We start from the raw sequence: 22,755 nt of genomic DNA, 5'->3' as shown, positions 1-22,755 counted from the left end.
TGGTTCCACTTCTTATTTGATTCAGGTTTAATTTATTGACGACCTACTATGTGGCAGCATAGGGCTAGCACTTTTACAACATTTGGAAAATACTCAGAAAATAAATGAAATGTTGTATTGGGAATTTGTCAGTGTATTTTCTTTTACTGTTGCTTTAGCAAATTAGGTTTACAAGTGATGCAGAGACTGAAGACCAGTGAGTGAGAAGGCAGTGGGCATCCTATCATCATCTCTGTCATTGCTGTACCAAAACACTCTTAGATATCTGTCAAGAACTTTCTTTGCAAAGTATGTGGATTTATAGACCTGCAAAGGGCAACACTCTGGTCACAAAGATGAGCTGCTGGTTTAGAGATGGAGAGAAGTGTTGCAGATGGGGAAGGATGAAATTAATGTGGAAACTTGGGGATTTTAGTGGAGGTCCAGAAATTATGAGGGACGGCTATATTAATTGTCTATATAGAATTAAGAGAACAACAACAACAAAAAAACCCCACCACTATTGGATCTCTGTACTGGGCTATAAAAAAGGAAAGAGAAATCAGGAAAAGGAGCCCCCAATTTAGGGTATAAGAGAGCCGTTTGAAAGTGACTCGGGGCGGGGCGTGGGTGGGGGTGCCTGGGTGGCTCAGTTTGTAATTTTCAGACTACTTTGATTTTGGCTCAGGTCATGATCTCACTATTTGTGGGTTCAAGCCCGTTGTCTGACTCTGTGCTGACAGTGTGGAACCTGCTTGGGATCTCTGTCTCCCTCTCTTTGCCCCCACCCCGGCTTGTGCACTCGTGATATCTTTCTCAAAATAAATAAATATAAATTGATTGGGGACTGTGGTTAGAAGTATTCTTCACTAGGGATCTGTTTACAATTAAGAATGAACTAAGTATTGCTAAAATTCTAAAGATCCTGAGAGATGAAGAAACTAAATAGATCATCCACTTGAGGAGAAATACAAATCATGGACAAAGGACAACATATAAAGAAATGCCAAACTCTGTAGTAGCCATTAATGCTTTTCATTAAAATTTTTATTTCTGCTTTAAGGTACAAGGTATAATTGTATTTTGGGCATGGGAATATAACTTGCTTTAAGCAATGAAATGTGAATGAAACAATGTTCATCGCTTGCAGCAGGAAGTGCAATAGTAGGATATGAAGTAAAGAGGTAGTGGTAGGGCTATGGGCCATTGTAATGCCTTTGTTTTTATCTCCTATGAAGGAAATGGGAAGCCATTGGAAGGTTTTGTTTAGGAGTAGCTTGACCTAAAACATGTTTAATAGCATTATTCTGTCTACTGTGTTGAGAAGAGATTATAAGGAGCAAGAAAAGAAGTAGGGAGATTAGTCGGGAGGCTACTGTCTTAATTCAAGTAAAAGATGATGGTGGACCAGACCAAGGTGGTGAGAAAACTCACTGATATCAGAAAATGGACGTACCCTGCACTTAAATGTTAGTATTTGGGGCCTTGGAGCCATCATTGTAAGTAGTTCTTTATCTGTATTGAACTCCTAAATTCTACACATTTTGCTAGAAACTGGGGACACAAAGAAATTATCATTTAGAGGAAGAAAGAAGCCCAGCAGATATGCTTATGAATTTAATTTCTATTTCATGATAACACAATTTCAAAGTAATTATTTTTTTCAGAATAAAATTCGTTCAGTACTATGAATACAAACAAAAAATCACTGACTCAGAAAAATCAATTACAATGTGAACTGGGAATGTAATTTTTGAGCAAGAAATTAGGGTATGAGTTACTTAGGTGTTTCTTTGCTTTGAGTTTCTGTTGTTTTTAAATACTTTTTTGAATACGGTTGATATACAATGTTACATTAGTTTCAGATGTACAACATAGTGATTTGACAAGTGTATACGTTATGCTATGCTCACCATAGGTGTAACTGTGTCTTTCACCTACAACACTATTACAGTATCATTGACTATATTCCTTATGCTATGCCTTTTATTCCTGTGACTTATTGATTCCATAACTGGAAGCCTGTATCTCCCTCTTAACCCATTGTGTCCACCTCCACATCCGCCTCCTCTCTCTCCTCTCTGGCAACCATGAGTTTGCTCTTACATCTGATTCTGCTTTTGTTCCTTTTTTTTTTTTTTTTTTAAGATTCCACATATTTATGGTATTTGTTTTTCTCAGCCTGATTTATTTCACTTTGCATTATACTCTCTAGGTTCATCCATGTTGTTGCAAATGGCGAGATCCCATCCTTTTTATGGCTGTGTAATATTCCATTTTGTGTGTGTATGTGTGTATCACATCTTTCTTATCCAACTGTCTATCAGTGGACAGCCAGGTTACTGCCATATCTTAGCTATTGTAAATAATGCTTCCATAAAAATAGGGGTGCATGTTTCTTTTCAAATTAGTGTTTTTGTTTTCAGGTAAATACTCAGTAGTGGAACTCTTGGATCATACGGTATTTCAATTTTTATCTAACTGGGAAATATCCATACTGTTTTTCACAGGGGGCTATACCACTTTATATTTCCACCAACAATGACTGGGGGTTCCCTGTTCTCCACATCCTTTTCAACACTTCTAATTTCTTGTTTTTATTATTATTTTATTTTAGCCATTCTAACAGGTGTAAGGTGATATCTTATTGTGGCTTTTGAGCTTTCTGATTATTAGTGATTTTAAGCATCTTTTCTTGTGTCTGTTTGCCATCTGTATGTCTTCTTTGGAATAATGTGTGTATTTTGAAAAATGGTCCTCTGCCATTTTTTAAATTGGATTTTTTTTGGCATTGAATTGTGTGAGTATATGCTTTGGGTATTAATATTTGCAAATACTCTCATTGTTAAAAACTGCCTTTTTATTTTGTTGATGGTTTCCTTTGCTGTGCAAAAGCGTTTTATTTGGATATAATCCCAATAGTTTGTTTTTGCTTTTGTTTCCCTGATCTTAGGAGACATACCTAGAAAAATGTTGCTCTAGCCAATGTCAGAAAAATTAATGCCTGCATTCTAAGATTTTTATGTTTTCCAGTCTCACATTGAGGTGTTTAATCTGTTTTGACATTATTTTATGTACAGTGTTAGAAAGTGGTCTAGTTTCATTCTTTTACAATGTCACTGTTTTCCCAGCACCATTTGCTGAAGAGACTGTCTTTTCCCTTTGTATCTTCTTGCCTTGTTTGTCATAGATGTACCGTAGAAACATGGGTTTACTTCTGGGCTTTCTGTTCTGTTCTCCTGGTGCGTGTGTCTTTTTTGGTGCCAGTACCATACTGTTTTGGTTACTACAGCCTTGTAGTATATCTTGAAATCTGAATTGGTGATGCCTCCAGCTCTGTCCTTTCTCAGAATTGCTTTGGTTATTTGGCCTTTGTGGTTTCATACAAGTTTTAGGATTATTTGTTCTAATTCTGTGAAAAATAATGTGTGTATTTTATAGTTTTTAGATCATGTATCTTTCACCTCCTTGGTTATTACTAGGTATTTTACTCTTTTTAGTGTAATTGTAAATATAATTGTTTTCTTAATTTATCTTTCTGCTAATTTATCTTTCTGCTTAATTTATCTTCATTAATAGTATATAGAAATATCATTGATTTTCATATATTAATTTTGTATACTGCAACTTTACTGAATTCATTCATTACTTCTGGTAGCTTTAGGATTTTCTAAATTCTGAGTAGAGTCTTCAGGAGTGCCTGGGTGGCTCAGTCAGTTGAGCGTCCAACTTCAGCTCAGGTCATGATCTCATGGTTCGTGAGTTCGAGTCCTGCGTCAGGCTCTGTGCTGACAGCTCAGAGCCTGGAGCCTGCTTTGAATTCTGTGTCTCCCTCTCTCTCTGCTCCTACCCCACTCATGCTCTGTCTCTCTCTCCTTCAAAAATAAATAATAAAAAAAACATTGAAGTAGAGTCTTCAGTATTTTCTATGTTTAGTGTCATGTCATGTGCAGTTAGTGGCAAGTTAACGTCTTCTTTACTGATACAGATTGCTTTTATTTCTTTTTCTTGTCTGATGTTGTGGCTAGGACTTCTAGTACTATCTTGAGTAAGGGCGGTAAGAGTGGACATCTTTATCTAATTTATGATATGAGAGGGAAGCCCCTCAGTTTTTTACCATTGAGATGTCAGCCATGGGTTTTTTTCACGCATGGTCTTTATTATGTTGAGGTAAGTTTCCTTTACATCTACTTTATTGAGAGTTTTTATCATGAATGGATCATGAATTTTATTAACTGCTTTTTCAGCATATATTGAGATGGTCATATATATGATTTTCATCCTTCATTTTGTAGATGTGTTGTATCCTGTCAATTTGCAAATAGTGAACCATCCTTGTATCCCTGGAATAAATCCAACTTGATTGTGGTGAATATTTTTTTAATGCATTGTTGAATGCAGTTTTGTAATGTGTTGTTGAGGACATTTTTAGGTGTCTTATTAGGGTTACTGGCCTGTAGTTTTCTTTTTTTGTGGTGTCTCTGTCTGTTTTTGGCATCAGGGTAATGCTGGCATTGTAGAATGTATTTGGAAGCTTTCCTTCCTCTTCTATTTTTTTCAAATAGTTTGCAGAGAATAGGTATTAATTCTTCTTTAAATGTTTGGCAGAATTCACCACCTTGTTCTGGACTTTTATTTGTTGGAAGTTTTTAAAACTTTTTAAGTTACAGAGTCAATTACATAGTAATCAGTCTGTTCAGATTTTCTATTTTTTCATGGTTCCGTTTTGGAATATTCTATGTTTCTAGGAATTTATCCATTTCTTCTAGGTTGTCCAAGTTGTTGGCATATAATTTTTTCATAGTACTCTCTTATAATTCTTTGTATTTCTGTGGTGTCGTTGTTACCTCTCTCTCATTTGTGTATTTAGGTCCTTTCTCTTTTTTTCTTGATGAGTTTGGTTAAGGGTTTATCAATTTTGTTTATCTTTTCAAAGAACCAACTCTTGATTTTTTTCTATTTTTTTTAATCTCTGGGTCATTTATTTCTGTAATAATCTTTATTATTTCCTCTTTCTACTCATTTTGGGATTTGTGTGCTCTTCTTTTTCTAGTTACTTTAGATATAAGATTAGATTGTTTATCTGAGCTTTTTCTGGTGTCTTTAGGTAGGCCTGTATTCCTGTATCTTTCCAAGAACTGTTTTTGCTGTATCCCAAAGATTTTGGACCATTGTGTTTTCATTTTTATCCATATCAATGTATTTTTCAATTTCTTCTTTAATTTCTCCATAGACCCATTGGTTGTTCAGTATTGTGTTGTTTAGTCTCCAAGTGTTTGTGTTTTTCTGTTTTTTTTTCTTGTGCTTGGTTTCTAGTTTCATACCATCATGATCAGAATAAATGTATGGTATGATTTAAATCCTCAAAAATGTATTTAGCCTTGTTTTGTGGCCTAAATGTGATCTATTCTGAAGGATGTTCCATGTGTGTTTGAAAGAATGTGTATTCTGTTTTCAGATGGCATATTCTCTATATATCTGTTATGTCTCTCTGGTCCACTCTGTCACTGTTTCTTTGTTGATTTCTATCTGTATGATCTATCCATTGATGTAGAGTGTTAACGTCCCCTATTATTAATATATTACCATCACTTTCTCTCTTTATGTCTGTTAATATTTTCCTTGTGTATTTAGGTGCTTCAGTGTTGAATGGGTACATATTTATAATTGTTTTATTTTCTTTTGGGTTGATTTATCATTAGATAATGCCCTTCTTTGTCTCTCTTACAGTCTGTTTTAAAGTTTATTTTGTCTGATAAGTAGTTCTTCCCAGTTTTTTTTCCCACCTCCATTTGCATGGCAAATGTTTTAAATCCCTTCACTTTCAGTCTGTATGTGTCTTTAGGTCTGAAATGAGTCTCATGTAGGCAACATATAGATCGGGAGGTGGCTGGCAAGACAGCTAAAGCTAAAGTGTGTGCAAGGCTGTGAGGTTCTGGAGTGTCCTGCACTGGGAGTTCCCTGGCAAGACATCTGAGGCCAAAGTTGCATGGGCCTGGAGTGTCCCAGGGTGCTTTGTGCCTATATCATGTTGATATGAAGGCTGTAGCTGTACTGACTGCTGACCAGGGGTGTCCCAGTGTGCACCACCCTGTGGCTATATTGGTGGGATGGCTGGGGCTGGTATGAGCATGGGTTCTGGGCTCACTGAGGTGGCAGACTGGTTAGGGTGACTGGACTGTGCACTGAACTTTCAAGTGGCAGCGAGGGGAAGCACAGATTGTATATATTAGCCCCTCCCTCCCAAAGAGTGTTCATGCAGCTCCCCCCCAAATGCTTGATGGAATTTAGTGCTGTATCTTTTATATGCTGGTTGCAAGGACAGAGGAATTTGTTTCTGATGCCTCAGTGCTATCTCTCCCAACTGTAAGTTCACAGCAGCAGGAGTAGGAGTTTTCTTTGTTATTTTGTCTTTGTATCTTTGCTTTTCTCTCTTTTGTTGTGCAGAAGCTGTTCAGTTGGCCCTCAATTACTCTTCCACAGGAATTGTTCTGTAAATAGGTGTAATATGGTGTATTTCATAAAGAAGGTGAGTTCAGGGTCTTCCTTCTTGGAATGGAACTTGCTTTGAGTTTTTAAATAGTGAAGCTTCCTGCCTTAAGGAAAATAAGAACCAACCATTTAAAGATAATAAGATGGTCAGAAAAATAATACCAATGTTATAGCTTAATTCTGTTCTGAAATTTGAAATAAATGCCTTTGAGCATAAGGATGTTAAAAAAAATTCTCAGATTTAGCACTACTCTGAATAAATAAGAAAGCTCAACAGTTTGGAGGGGGAACTATTGATTCAGATTCTAGTAGCTTTGTGAGTCAAAATTTCTTTGTAAAATGTGAGCATTGAGTTAGTTAGATCTTTCTCTGACTTCAATCATAGTTATAGAACTGGTGACATTGGTTCTTTCTTCAAAGAAGAGTAAGTTGAAGAAGAGTCACACAGACATTAGTCATTCCTGGATATTCATAAAATTCAGGGTCAGTGTATAAGTACACTGGCCTATTTATCTCCTTGGGTGGATACATTTCTTCAAAACAGAAGAATGTATATTACTAACATTCTGTTTAGCTTCACATGATTTATTTTCTTAAATGTAGAAATTCCAGTGAGTGCTTTGTGGTAGGCAGAATTTTTTGCTTTATAAAATCTGATCTCTTTGTACCCTTCAGGTGAAGACTTAGCTGTACATGGACATTGAAGATAGCTTAAAAGGGATGGGTCCTTAAAAGGAGCCAGCCTCAACCCATCTAGCTGACTCCCAGGTCCTAGTCTGAGAGTAGAATTAATATAATGAATTAATAGCCAACATGTTACCAGCTTTCTCACGGGGCAACAGCCACTTATGAGAGTACCTTATTTTTCTACCCACATCATTCCTCCTCCTGATTCTGGGAAAACCATTTTCGTTCTTTGGATGCCCAAAGCTGCTGCAGGGTCACCCTGATTTCCAACTCTACAGCTGGCCACTGGCTGCCATGCTTGCTCAAAGCTTTCTCAGTGTCTTCTGCTGTACTCAGTCCTAACCTAAGTAAGGGTGTGACTTGCTCCCCAGTGCTGGTGGAAGACTCAGGCTCAGCTTACTGTCAGCATAGACCCTCACTGAGAGATGCCTCCATCTTGGATCCTGCAGTTTCCCTGGAAGAGCTGTACAAGTGGCTAGGATAGATGATGGATGGATGGATGATAGATAAAAATACACAGAAATATATGTAATCAGATAGACATACAGTTGATAAATACATAGGTATGGAGAATATTATGAAAGGAAAACTCCTGAGTGATTGCCTTCTTGCCACAAAGAGTAAGGTGAGCCAAGATCCAGTGAGTGATAAAGTGAGTAGCAGTAAGTTATCAGTAAAGGTTGTAATTGCACAGGCACCCCTTCACGGGCCCACATCATGGGGTAATGACATTATAATGAGAAAAACCACAGGCAAATGAAGTAAACAGTAGTTCAAGGCAGACATATAAAATCTTGCTAACTTCATTTTGGCAAAGTCCAGGGAAGTGCTTAAATTACCAGGAGGAGGTGTTATCAAACATGATAGCTTTGATGATACTGTGATAATAATGTCCAAAGATTAATGGATAAAAATACAGAAGTATTTCTTGCTTATGTTCCATGTCTTCTGTGGGTGTACAGAGAATTTTATTCTTATTTGTTAGTCAGCTATTTCTTTGGAAATTGGTCACTGCCAAACCAAGGTGGAGAAAGAAAGCTCTGGAGGTTTGTGCATCATCTAGTTAAGAACTTTGGCCTAAAAAAAACACACAGCATTTCCTCTTACCATTTATCTGTCACAATAAATCACATGGTCCTATCCAACCACAAGGGGGGAAGGAGGGTGCAACTCTACCTCATCCCTTGGTGGGGAATAAACAGAACAATTTCGTGAATGGTACTACTACCATTTGCTCTTTTGTTCAAGCTATTCCCTTCATCTTTCATCACACACATGCAATAGCATCACTCCTACTCCATGTGAGACAACCAGAAAGTTTGATATGGTCATCAAGCTCAAAGTTTAGAAAAATTAGTATCCAGGTGTGATGCATAACCCTGAAACCTCAGTACCTAGCACCCAACCTCACTGCTTCAGTCTCCCTTCCGACCCATATCACATCTTCCTCCTCCAGAGGGCTTTTCAGAGACTGTGGCTCCTAACCTGTCTGGGTTCTGTTGTTCTTACGATAGGAGAGGTGTTTTAATGGACGCTGGGAAGGGAGTGTAGGTGGAATACATGTTTAAGCTAGTGTATTTTGCTCATTTTAATTTTTTAGAACAGTTTTATTTTTTATATTTTAGGTATAAAATATAATGAGTCAAAAATTCTTAACCTTACTCACCACTTATCAATAAGAGTGTATTCTTCATACCCTTTATCTGTTTTCACCATTCCCCACCCACCTCTCCTCTGGCAACCACCAGTTTGTTCTCCGTATTTAAGAGTCTGTATTTTCTCTTTTTTGGTTTCTTCATCTGCTATGTTTTTTTAAATTCCACATATGAATGAAACCAAATGTTATTTGTCTTTCTCAGGATGACTTATTTCACTTAGCATTATGCCCTCTAGGTCCATCCACATTGTTGCAAATGGCAAGATCTCATTCCTTTTTATAGCTGAGTAATATTCCATTGTAAAAATATAGGACCTCTTCTTTATCTGTTCATCTCTGAATGGACAGTTGGGTTGCTGCCATGTCTTGACTATTATAGGTGATGCTGCAATAAACATAATGGTGCATATATCCCTTCCAATTAGTGTTTTTATTTTTTTGTGTATAAATACCCAGTAGTGGAATTAGTGGATCTTATGGTAATTGTATTTTTAATTTGTTGAGGAACTTCCATACTTTTTTCCACAGTGGTTGCACCCATTTACATTCCTGCTGAAACTGCATGAACGTTCCTTTTTCTCCATCCCATCATCTGTTATTTCTTGCCTTATTGATTTTAGCAATTCTGACAGGTGTCAGGTGATATCTCATTGTGGTTTTGATTTGCATTTCTCTGGTGATGAGTGATGTTGAATACTTTTCATATGTCTGTTGGCCATGTGTATGTCTTTTTTTTTTTAAAAATGTCTACTCAGGTCCTCTTCCCATTTTAATCAGATTATTATTTTTTTGATGTTGAATTATATAAGTTCTTTACATATTTTGAATATTAACCCTTTATCGAATTTATCACCTGCAATATCTTTGCCCATTCAGGTTTCCTTGATATTTTGTTGGTTTCCTTTGCAAAAATCTTCTTATTTTGTAGTGTTAGTTGTTTAATTTTTCTTTGGTTTCCCTTGCCTGAGTAGACATATCTAAAAAATGATGGGGCACCTGTGTGGCTCAGTCGGTTAAGCGTCCAACTTCAACTCAGGTCACGATCTCGCGGTCTGTGAGTTCAAGCCCCAGGTTGGGCTCTGGGCTGTTGGCTCAGGGCCTGGAGCCTGCTTTGGATTCTGTGTCTCCCTCTCTCTCTGCCCCTCCCCCGTTCATGCTCTGTCTCTCTCTGTCTCAAAAATAAATAAACGTTAAAAAAATGTTGTTAAGGCCACGTCAAAATACTTATTGCATATGTTTTCCTCCAGGATTTTTATGGTTTCAAGTCTCACATTTAAGTCTTTGAGTTTATTTTTGTGTATAGGGTAAGAAAGCAGTCCAGTTTTCCCAGCACCATTTGTTGAAAAGACTCTCCCATTGTGTAATCTTGCCTCCTTTATCATAGATTAATTGACCATATAAGCATGGCTTTATTTCTGGGCTTTCTATTGTGTTCCATTGACCTATGTGTCTATTTTTGTGCCAGTACCATATTGTTTTGATGATGCCTCCAGTTTTGTTCTCCTTTTTCAAGATTGCTTTGGCTACTCAGGGTCTTTTTTTGGTTTCATACAAATTTTAGGATTATTTGTTCTAGCTCTGTGAAAAATGCTGATGGTATTTTGATAGGGATTGCATTAAACCTGTAGATTTCTTTGGGTGGTATAGACATTTTAACAACATTTGTTCTTCCAATTCATGATCATGGGGTATCTTTCCATTTGTTTTTGTCATCTTCAATTTCATTTATCAAGAAATTCTTGTTTTTAATTATTCTTTGGACTTTTTGTTGCTTAGCTTGGTTACTTTCCATTACGCTGTCTTCTAGGTCACTGATATGTTCTGCTATGGATTCTATCATATTTTTATTTCAGTTATTGAGTTCTTCATCTCTGATTGGCTCTTTTTAATATTTCCTAGGTCTTTGATGAAGGTGTCACTGAGATTCTCCACTCTCAAGTCCCATAAACATCTTTATGACTATTACTTTGAATTCTCTATCAGGCTTATTGCTTATCTTAGCTCTTTTTCTGTACCCTTGTTCTGTTCTTTCATTTGGAACATATTCTTGTCTCCTCTTTGTCGAACTGTTTCTATTAAGAAAGCCAGCTACATCTGATCTTGAAAGTAGTGGTCTTATGAAGAAGAGGTCCTGTGGTGTCCTATAGCACAAAGTTTCCTGTTCACCAGAACCAGATGCTTCAGGGGTATCTCCTAAGTGGGCTGCATGTACCTTACTTGTATGACTAAGCCTGGATTGCTTTCAATATAGTCAGCTGAAATAGCCCACTTTACCTGTTGTGGGCATGCTGGGCAGGGTTTGGTCCCTGTGCTACTTGGGGCCTGTTTGAGGTGCTTATAGATGGGCCTTGTCAGCAGTCAGACCAAATGCCTGCCCTGAATCTCTCTGCTGGGGCTTCAGTCACACCAAACTGCAGGGTGCTCTCCCTACCTTGTTCCCCAAGAAGCTGTCCTTGCTGGGCACACTGATAGGCAGGGCACTCTATGTTGCCAGCTATAAGGTTTGACTGCTGAGACTGGGGGTACACTATTGTGTGTGTGGTTATTTTCCCCTTTCCCCAGGGCAGAAGTCACTTTGGAGTGGTGCTGTTCCCTGCCAGAGTTGTTTTCATGGGATGTCAGAGCAGGGGAGCCACCTTGGCCTGGTGGGGGTTGGATGGGGTAGGGCATATGGTGCTAGCAAGATAGGTGGGGAGTGTTACGCTGATTCCCACAAGTGTTCAGCTATCTACACTGTTTGGAGGGTGGGGTGGGAATGGGTATTTCCAGCTCTTTTGGTCTTGGAGAAGTCTCCTAAAGATCCAACACCTCCAATGCATATTCTAAGATTAGTAAATAAATCTCCTTTGTTTATACGCAGGTGCTTTTTAAACTGCCACTTGTATGCTGTGTCTTGCTGGCTCTTTACGGGTAGAGACTCCATTTCCTCCTTATACCCCAGCTCTCCCAGAACTAAGCCCACTGATTTTTAAAATACCAGAAATGAAGCCCCACTAATTGTAAAAAAAACTCACAAAGGTAAGGCTTACCAGTTTTCAAAACCAAAGTTTGGAACTCATGTCCCTGGTGTGGGGTCTGTTCCTCTTGCTTCTCTGTACTTGTGGTATCCCTTCTGTTTGTGGTTAGTGTTTATGTTGGGAGCTCTATCATGTTTCTGTCCCTCCTACCCTTTCCAGTGTGGCCTCCTCTCTATGATTTACTGTGTTAAGTCTGTTTGGCCAGTCTTCAGGTTGTTTTCTGGGTAAATTGTACTGATATAGCTGTTATCTTGATGTGTCCATGGGTCAAGGTGAGCTTAGGGTCCTCCTACTCTGCATCTTCCTAAAAGTCCTGCAAATATTTTTAAAACACTGAAAATCAGTCTCTGTGAAGATTTGTTGAAATAAGTACCTTAACTTTTTTTGTGTTTATGTGGGATACTAGCTAGCAATGCACATTGAAATTGTTTAACAAATGGTTTGCAGAAATGCCGTTCCTACCATTTTTATTAGCATTTAATCATTACTTGAAAAATAGGAGAATTTGATAATTGTGCAAGTTGTATGATCTCCTGTGATCCCTGTGTTCATTGGTTAAATCTTGTTGATTATATTGTCTCTGTATGCTTTGAATTTATTTTCAATAATCCACTCCCCACTGACAGCACAGAGCCTACATGGGCTTCTCTCTCTTTGCCCCTCCCTTGCTTGTACTCTCTATATCTCAAAATAAATAAACTTAAAAAATACACTGGAGGGAATCAATAACAGATTAGAGGAGGCAGAACAGGGCAATGATCAGGAAGACAGAATAATGGAAAGTAACCAAGCTAAACAGCAAAAGACCAAAGAATTATAAACAATAAGGGATCCCAGCAACATCATCAAATAATAATGTTCACATTATAGGAATCCCAGAAGAAGAGAGGGAGAGAAGGGGCAAAAACCGTCTCTAATCTCGGGAAAGAAAAAGACATCCTGATCCAGGAAGCATAGAGAGTCCCTAAGAAAATTAATCCAAGGAGGTCCACACTAAGACACAATTAAAATGACAAACAGTAATGATACAGAGAGGAATTTCAAGACAGTAAGAAAAAGGAAAAGAGTTACATACAAGAGAAACTCTAGATGGCTATCACCTGATTTTTTTAGCAGCAACTTTGGAGGCCTGAAGGAAGTGGTATGATGTATTCAAAGTGCTGAAAAGAAAAACCCTGCAACTAAGAATGTTCTTCTCAGCAAGGTTATCATTCACAATAGAAGGAGAGTTTCCCAGACAAAAAAAAGCTAAGGGAGTGCATCACCATTCTAAGGCAGCCTTGTTAGAGTATTAAAGGGAATTCTTTGAGTGGAAAGAAAAGTCTAAAACTAAAGGTAAGAAAATTATTAAAAGGAAAAATTTCACAGGTAAATATATAATAAAAATGGTAAATTAATCACTTATAAAACACAAAAAGCAGTGAAAGCACAAAAGCAGTTAAATAAATTATATCTACAAAAAATAGTCAAGGGATACACAAAAGGTGTAAAGTATGACTTCATATACATAAAATGGTACTTGGGGAGATAAAAAATTTCATGCTTTTAGAATGTGTTTAAAGTTAACTGACCATCAACTTAATATAGACTGCTACACATAAACTGTTATATATCAACTTAATTGTAACCACACATCAAAAACCTATAACAGATACAAAAAAATAAAGAGAAAGGGATCCAAGCACAACACTAAAGAAAGTCATCAAACCACAAAAGAAGAGAGCAAGAGAACAAGAAAGAAACAGAGAACTACAACAACCAGAAAACAAGTAACAAAATGGCAATAAATACGTACCTATTAATCACCATTTAAATGTAAATGAACTAAATGTTCCAATCAAAATACATAAGGTTAATGAATGGATAAAAAATAAGACCCATCTATAAGCTACCTACAGGAGACTCACTGTAGTCCTAAAACACGTTTACTGAAAGTGAAGAGAGGAAAATACATATACCATGCAAATGGAGACCAAAAAGAACAAAAAGCTGTGATGACAATACTTATACCAGACAAAATAGACCTTAAAACAAAGACTGTAGAAAGAGATAAAAAATAAGGGCACTACATAATGATAAAGGGAACAATTGAACAAGAGCATATAACAACTATAAATACCTATGCACCCAACATGGAACCACCTAAATATATAAAGTGATTATTAATGGACCAAAAGGGAGAAATAGACAGCAATACAATAATAGCAGGAAACTGAAAGACCCAACTTACATCAATGGGTTGATTATCCAGGCAGAAAATCAATAAGGAAACAGTGGCTTTGAATGACACATTGGACCAGATGGACCCAACAGACATATGCAGAACATTCCAGCCAAAACAGAATACACATTCTTTTCAAGTGCATATGGAACATTCTCTAGGATAGATTGCATTTTAGGCCACAACAGAAGCCTTATGATTTCAGTCTTAAATTTCTTATCAAGCATTTTCTGTGACTACAAAAGTATGAAACTAATTTTTAAAAAATTTTTAATTTTTTTGTTTTCTTTCTTTTCTTTCTTTCTTTCTTTCTTTCTTTTCTTTCTAAATATGAACTTTATTGTCAAATTGGTTTCCATACAACACCCAGTGCTTATCCCAACAGGTGCCCTCCTCAATACCCATCACCAACCCTCTCCTCCCTCCCACCCCCCATCAACCCTCAGTTTGTTCTCAGTTTTTAAGAGTTTCTTATGGTTTGGCTCCCTCCCTAATTTTTTTTTTCTTTCCTTCCCCTCCCCCATGGTCTTCTGTTAAGCTTCTCAGGATCCACATAAGAGTGAAAACATATGGTATCTGTCTTTCTCTGTATGACTTATTTCACTTAGCATCATACTCTCCAGTTCCATCCACATTGCTACAAAAGGCCATATTTCATTCTTTCTCATTGCCATGTAGTATTCCATTGTGTATATAAACCACAATTTCTTTATCCACTCATCAGTTGAAGAAATGGTCAGAAAACATGAATAGACACTTCTCTAAAGAAGACATCCAGATGGCCAGTAGGCACATGAAACTCATTACAAGAAAAACAATCTGGGGAAGAACACAAATACATGGAGGCTAAATAATATGTTACTAAATAATGAATGGATAAACCAAGAAATTGAAGAAATCAAAAAATACTTGGAGATAAATGAAAATGTAAACGGAATGGTCCAAACTCTTTGGAATTCAGAAAAATAGGTCTAAAAGGAAAGTTTATAATAGTACAGACCTACTTCAAGAAATAAGAAAAATCTCAAATAAACAACAAAGCCTTACAACTGAAGGAGTTAGAAAAAGAACAAAGCCCAGGGCTAATAGATAAAAGAAAATAATAAAGATAAGGGCAGAAATAAAACAGAGACTAAACAAAAAAACAAACCAAAAAAATCCCAATAGATCAATGAAACCAGGAGCTAGTTCTTTGAAAAGATAAAATTGATAAATCTTTATCCACACTCATTAAGAAAAAAAAGAGTACTCAAAATCATAATGAAGTATGAGAAACAACAGATAGTACCATAAAAATACAGAGGATTATAGGAATATTATTAAAAAGTTATATGCCAACAAATTGGACATTCAAGAAGAAATGGACAAATTCCTAGAACTATAACCTTTTAAAACTGAATCGTGAAGAAACAGAAAATTTGAACAGGCTAATAAATACTAATTCAATTCAATTCAATTTAATTTGTCCCAACAAACAAAAGTCCAGGGCTAGGTTGCTTCAGAGATGAATACCCGCAAACATTTAAAGTAGAGTTAATAATTATTCTCCTCAAACTATTACAAAAAATAGAAGAGGAAGTAAATCTTCTAAATTCATTCTATGAGGGCAGCATTAACCCGATACCAGACCAAAGACAGTACAAAAAAGAAAATTATAAAACAATATTTGTGATGAACATAGATGCAAAAATTTTCAACAAAATATTAATAAACCTCATATAATATTTTAAAGAAATTATTCATACAATCAAGTGAGATTAATTCCAGAGATGAAATACTGGTTGAATATTGTCAAATCAATTAATATATCACATTAATAAACTTAAGGATAAAAATCATATAATTCTTTCAACAGATGCAGGAAAATCATTTATGATAACATTCATTTATGATAAAAGTTCTCAACAATTAGTTGTACATAGAACATACCTCAACATAATAAAGGCAGTATATGAAAAACCCATAGCTAAAATCATAGTCAATGGTGAAAAACTGACAGCTTTTCTTCTCAGGTAAAGAATAAAATGAGGTGTCTGGGTGGCTCAGTTGGGTAAGTGTCTGACTCTTGGTTTCATGGTTTGTGGGACGGAGCCCCAAGTCGGGCTCTGCACTGACAGTGTGGAACCTGCTGGGGCTTCTCTGTCTCCCCTGCTCATGCTTTCTCTCTCTCTCTCAAAATAAATATTAAAATAAGAATAAGATAAGGATGTCCACTCTCACCACTTTTATTCAACATAGTACTGGAAGTCTTGGCCACAACAATTAGACAAGAAAAACAAAAGGTGTCCAAAATGCTATGAAAGAATTAAAACTGTCACTATTATCAGATGACATGCTATTATATATAGAAAACCTTTAAGACCACCAAAAAACTAATAGAAGTGATAAATGAATTTAGTAACGTTGCAGTATACAAAATTAATATACAGAAAACTCTTGTATTTCGACATACTAATAATGAAATAATAGAGAAATTAAAAAATAATTCCATTGTAAATTGTACCAAGAAGAATAAAATACCAAGAATAAGACCAAGGAGGTGAAAGACCTGTACTCTGAAAAGTATAAAACATCAATGAAACTCATTGGAGATGACAAAACAACTGGAAAGGAAATAGATGTTCGTGGATTGGAAGGGTTAATATTGTTAAAATGTCCCTACCACCCAAAGCCTTCTACAGATTCAGTGAGATCATTAGCAAATTACCCACAACATTTTTCACAAGACTGGAACAAATAATCTAAAATTTTTTTGGAAAAAATAGCATCCCCAGTAGCCAAAGCAATCATGGTTTGAGGAATCAATCCTAGATGTCAAGATACAATACAAAGCTGTAATAATTAAGATAGTATGGTACTAGGAAAAAAACAGACACATAGGTCAATTGAATGGAATAGAGCTCATAAGTAAAGCTATGGTTATACAGTCAATTAATTCATCAAAAAAAGTGCCAAGAATATACAATGGGGAAAAGACAGTCTCTTCAATAAATCAGTTCTGGGAACACTGGACTACTTTCTAACACCATATAAAAAAATAAACAAAATGGATTAAAGACCTAAATGGGATACCTGAAACCATAAAACTCCTAGAATAAAGCCTAGGCTGTATTTTTTTTTTACATTGGCCTACCCACAATTTTCTTTCTGCTTTTTTAAAAATTTTATTTAAATCCAAGTTAGTTAAAATATAGTGTAATAATGGTTTCAGGAGTAGAAATTAGTGATTCATCACTTACATATACAATCCAGTGCTCATCCCAACAAGTGCCCTCCTTAATGCCCATCACCCATTTGTTCCATTCCCCCACGCACCTCCCCTCCAACAACCCTCAGAGTGTCTTCTGGTTTTCCTCCCTCTCTGTTGTTATCTTATTTTTGCTTCCCTTCTCCTATGTACATCTGTTGCATTTCTCAAATTCCACATATGAGTGAAATCATGATATTTATCTTTCTCTTACTTATTTTGCTTAGCATAATACACTCTAATTTTATCCACGTTGTTGCAAATGGCAAGACGTCATTCTTTTTCATTACCAAGTATTCCATTGTACATATATACCACATCTTCTTTATCCATTTGTCAGTTGACGGACACTTGGGCTCTTTCCATAATTTGTCTATTGTTGATATTACTGCTAAAAACATGGGGGTGCATGTGCCCCTTCAAATCAGCATTTTGGTATCTGTCGGAAAAACACCTAGCAGTGCGATTGCTGTGTCATAGGGTAACTGTATTTTTAATTTTTTGAGGAATCTCCATACTGTTTTCCAGAATGGCTGTGCCAGTTTGCATTCCCACCAGCAGTGCAAGAGGATTCCTCTTTCTCCACATCCTCGCCAACATCTCTTGTTACTGAATTGTTAATGTTAGCCATTCTGACAGGTGTGAGGTGGGATCTCATTGTGGTTTTGATTTGTATTTCCCTGATGATGAGTGATGTTGAGCATTTTTTCATGTGTCGGTTGGCCATCTGGATGTCTACTTTGGAGAAGTGTCTATTCATGCCTTTTGCCCGTTTCTTCACTGGATTACTTGTTTTTTGGGTGTTGATTTTGGATCCACATTTTTCTAGATATGTCTTAGACAAGAGAAACAAAAGGAAAAATAATGTAGTGGGACTGTACCAAAATAAAAAGGTTTTACACATCAAAGGAAACCATCAACAAATGAAAAGGCCAACTATTGGATGGGAGAAGATATTTACAAATGATATATACAATAAGGAGTTAATACCCAAAATACATGAAGAACTTACAGGACTCAACACCAACAAAGGAAATAAGATAAAAAAATTGGGCAGAGGACCTGAATAGCCATTTTCCAAAACCATACCGATGACCAACAAACACTTGAAAAGATGCTCATCATTAATCATCAAGGGAATGCACATAAAAACCACAAGGAGATATCATCTCACATCTGTCAAAATAACTATCATCAAAAAAAAAAAAAGAAACAACAAACACTGGTGGGGCGGGGGGTGGTAGAGAAAAGGGAGCCTTCGAGAATTGCTGATGGGGATGCAAATTGATACAGCCACTGTGGAATACATAATGGATGTCCTCAAAAAATTAAAACTAGAATTAACATATGATCCAGTAATTTCACTATTGGGAATTTACCAACAGCAAATAAATTGGAAAAGATATATGCAGACTTCTGTTTATTACAGCCTTATTTATAATAGCCAAATTAAGGAAGCAACCTATGTGTCCTTTGGTGGGTTAATTGGTTAAAAAAAAGAGGTGTTTATCCCTAATGGAATATTATTCAGCCATTGTATATTCTTGCTTCCTTTGTCATATATTGACCATATAAATGTGGGTTCATTTCTAGGGTCTCCATTCTATTCCATTGATGTGTCTGTTTTTGTGCCAGTATCATATTTTTTGATTACAGTAGCTTTGTAGTGTATTTTGAAATCTGGAATTGTGATAGATCCAGATTTAGTCTCCTTTCTCAGGATTGCTTTGGCTATTTTGTGGCTTCTGTTCCATACAAATTTTAGTGTGATTTGTTTTAGTGTTATAAAACATGCTGTTGGTATTTTGATAGTGATTGCGTTGAATCTGTAGATTGCTTTGGATAATATGGACATTTTCACAATATTAATTCTTCTAATCCATGAATATGGAATATCTTTCCATTTGTTTGTGTCATCTTCAATTTCTTTCATCAGTGTTTTATGGTTTTTAAAGTACAAATCTTACCCCTCTCATTTTTATTCCTAGGTATTTTATTGTTTTTGGTGCAATTGTAAATGGTATTGTCTTTCTCTTTCTCAACTTCATTATTAGTGTATAGAAATGCTACCAATTTCTGTGTATGAATTATGCATCCTCTGAATTCTTTTAGTATTTTTTTGGCAAAGTCTTCAGGATTTTCTATGTATAATACCATGTCAGCTGCAAATAGTGACAGTGTATCTTCTTTTTTACTGATGTGGATGTCTTGTGTTGCTTTTTCTTCTGTGTCTAGGACTTCCAATACTACGTTGAATAAAAGTGGTGAGAGTGGACATATTTGTCACATTCTGGACCTTAGAGGGAAAGTTCTTGGTTTTTTACCATTAACTATGATGTTTGCTGTTTTCTTTTTTTCATATATAGCCTTTATTATGAAGATATGTTCCCTTTAACCCCATTTTGTTGAGAGGTTTTATTATGAATGGATGTTGAATCTTGTCAAATGCTTTTTTGCAAGTGTTAAGATACATATGATTTTTATCTTTCATTTTGTTGATGTGGTGTATGATGTTGTTTGATATGGGCATATTGAACCATCCTTGCACCCCAGGAATAAATGCCACTTGATTGTGATGAATGATCTTTTTAATGTAATGTTTTATGTGGTTTGATAATATTTTCTTGAGTTTTTTTGCACTATGTTTATCTGGAATATTGGTCTGTAGTTTGTGTGTGTGTATGTATGTGTGGTGTCTTTGTCTGATTTTGGTATCAGAATAAGCTTGCCTCATATAATGTATTTGGAAGTTTTCTTATTTGTCATAGTTTGAGGAGAATAGGTATTAACTGTTCTTTAAATGTCTGGTAGAATTCACCTGTGACTCCATCTGGTCCTGGATTTTTATTTTTTTTGTTAGTTTTTGATTGCCAATTAAATTTTCTTACTTGTAATCAGTCTTTTCGGGTTTTCTATTTCTTCCTGGTTCAGTTTTGTAAAACTGTAGGTTTCTAGGAATTTATCCATTTCTTCTATTTTGTTCAGTTTGTGAGCATATAATTTTTCATAATGTTATTTTATAATCCTTTGTATTTTTATGGTATCAGTTATTATTTCTCACTCATTTCTGATTTTATTTATTTGGGTCCTTTTTTTCTCAATGAGTCTGGGTAAGAATTTTTAAAAATCTTTTTAAAGAACCAGCTCTTGGTTTCATTAATTTTTTTATATTTGTTTTTAAAATTTCTACATAATTTATCATTTCCTTCCTTCTACTCTTCTTGGGCTTTGTTCAAGTTTCATTTCTTGAGTTTGGCTTGTGTTGCTATATTCTTTCTTAGAAATGCTTTTGCCATGTTCTAGAGATTTGGGGCTGTTGCCCTTTAGTTTTCATTTGCCTCCATTTTTTTTAAAATTTATTCTTTGATTGCTTCATTGACTCCATTGGTTGTTTAGGATTATGTTATTTATGTCTCATGTATTTGTCATTTTCCTTTTTCCATTTTTGTGGTACAAAAAATGCATGGTCTGATTTCAATACTCTTAAATTTATGAGGCTTGTTTTATGGCCTGATATGTGATCTATCCTGGAAAATGTTAAATGTACACTGGAAAAAAGTGTGTATTTTATTGTTTTTGAAGTACAATGCTCTATGTATATTGGTTATGTCCATCTGTTCCAATGTGCCAAAGACATTGTTTTCTTATTGGTTTTCTGTCTGGATGATCTCTCCATTGATATAAGTTGATTGTTAAAGTCTCCTTCTATTGTATTTCCATCAATTTCTCTCTTTATGTCAATTAGTATTTGCTTTATATGTTTAGTTGCTCTAATGTTGGGTGCATAGACATTTATGATTGTTATATCTTTTTGTTGGATTGGTCCCTGTATTATTATGTAATGCTCTTCCTTGTCTCTTATTATATACAGTCTTTGTTTTAAAGTCTCTTTTGTCTAAGTATTGCTATACCAGTTTATTTTTTGCTTCCATTTGCATGGTCATTGTTTCTTCATCTGTTCACTTTTTTTTCTTTTTCCTTTTTTGCTTTATCTGCAAAGTTTATTTCTATAAATAGAGGTGTAACAGATTGTTCCAACATGTAACAGTTTTGCAGAAAAATACCAGTAACTCACTTCTTAGGATGATCATCTCTGCCTTCTATATTAAAGAGGTAGTGTATAAAAATACTTTTCAAATCTAAGGTACGAAGCTCTAATCTATAACAATGTACAGAACTCTGAATGGCAAGGAACTAAGGAATAAGAAAGAGTAATTCCTTCATTTTACGAATCCAAGACTGGTAGTTAGAAAGGAACATGAGCCTGCTTGAAACTCTTTGTGATTCACCAGAAAACTCATTAGCTGGACAACTATTGTGCATTCAAGTTTTAGTTGATGTATTAAGCAGAATTCAATGGATTTCAGGAAACACATCCTTTGTGTGTGCGTGTGCGCATGCATGTAAATGTGTGTGTATGTGTCTTTAGGTCTTAAGTCTTTAGATCTGTGGTGAATATCCTGTAGGTACCATATATATGGATGTTATCTATTCTGCCATTCTGTCTTTTGATTGGAACATTCAGGCCATTTAAAGTAATTATTTATAGGTACACACTTATTGCCGTTTTTAAAATTTGTTTTCTGGTTGCTTTTGTAGTTCTTCTTTGTTACTTCTCTTGTTCTCTTTGTGATTGATGAGTATCTATTGTGTTTTGTTTGGGTTTTTTAATTTTTGTGTGTGTTTATCTCAGGTTTTTGATTTGTGGTTACCAAGACATTCATAAATAACATCTTAAGTAAAAAAATTTCCATATTAATTTATGGTATTTTAAGTTCAAATACATTCTTATAAAAAGAAAACTGGAAAAGGGAAAATAATCTTCTTTTTCCCTTTTTCTTCCCTTTTTACTCCCTTCTTCACATTTTATGTATACGTTGTCATTTTATATATTTTTATTCATAGATTTCTTATGTCTAATTATGTCTATTTTCCACTTAAATTGACTTACAAGAAATGTTAAAGGAATTTCTTTTAGTGATGATAACTTCTTTATTTTTTGGAAACATTTTTTATCTCTTTCAAATCTGAATGATAATCTTGCTGTGTGGAGTATTCTTGTTGTAGGTTTTTTCCTTTCAGCACTTTGAAAGTTTTAGTTTTTGCAGCAAGTATAGATAACGTCTTGACTAAAAAACTTTAAAAGGCAAATATTTCTGAGGATTTATAAACACCCAGAAGGGCATATGAATAATTTGGTGGGCTGTTTCCAAGTTCAGTTCATTCATCTTTTAACACTAGTGAATATCACAGAGCTTTGAGTTATAAGACTGAATTTCAAACCTGGGTTCTAACATTTACCACTGGCAAATTATTCAGTCTCTCTGTAGTAGAAGCATATTGGATTATTTGTCTAGCACCTATTCACAAGATTGTAACAGATGCCCCATATACATTTGATATGACCCAATTTCCTTACCATAGTTCACAGGATCAATAAATGCTATCCTGGCCC

Source organism: Panthera pardus, unplaced genomic scaffold (genome assembly GCF_024362965.1).
Source record: "Panthera pardus isolate Hobbes unplaced genomic scaffold, ASM2436296v1 HiC_scaffold_1, whole genome shotgun sequence".
Taxonomy (NCBI): domain Eukaryota; kingdom Metazoa; phylum Chordata; class Mammalia; order Carnivora; family Felidae; genus Panthera; species Panthera pardus.
Note: the sequence above shows the minus strand (reverse complement) of the source record.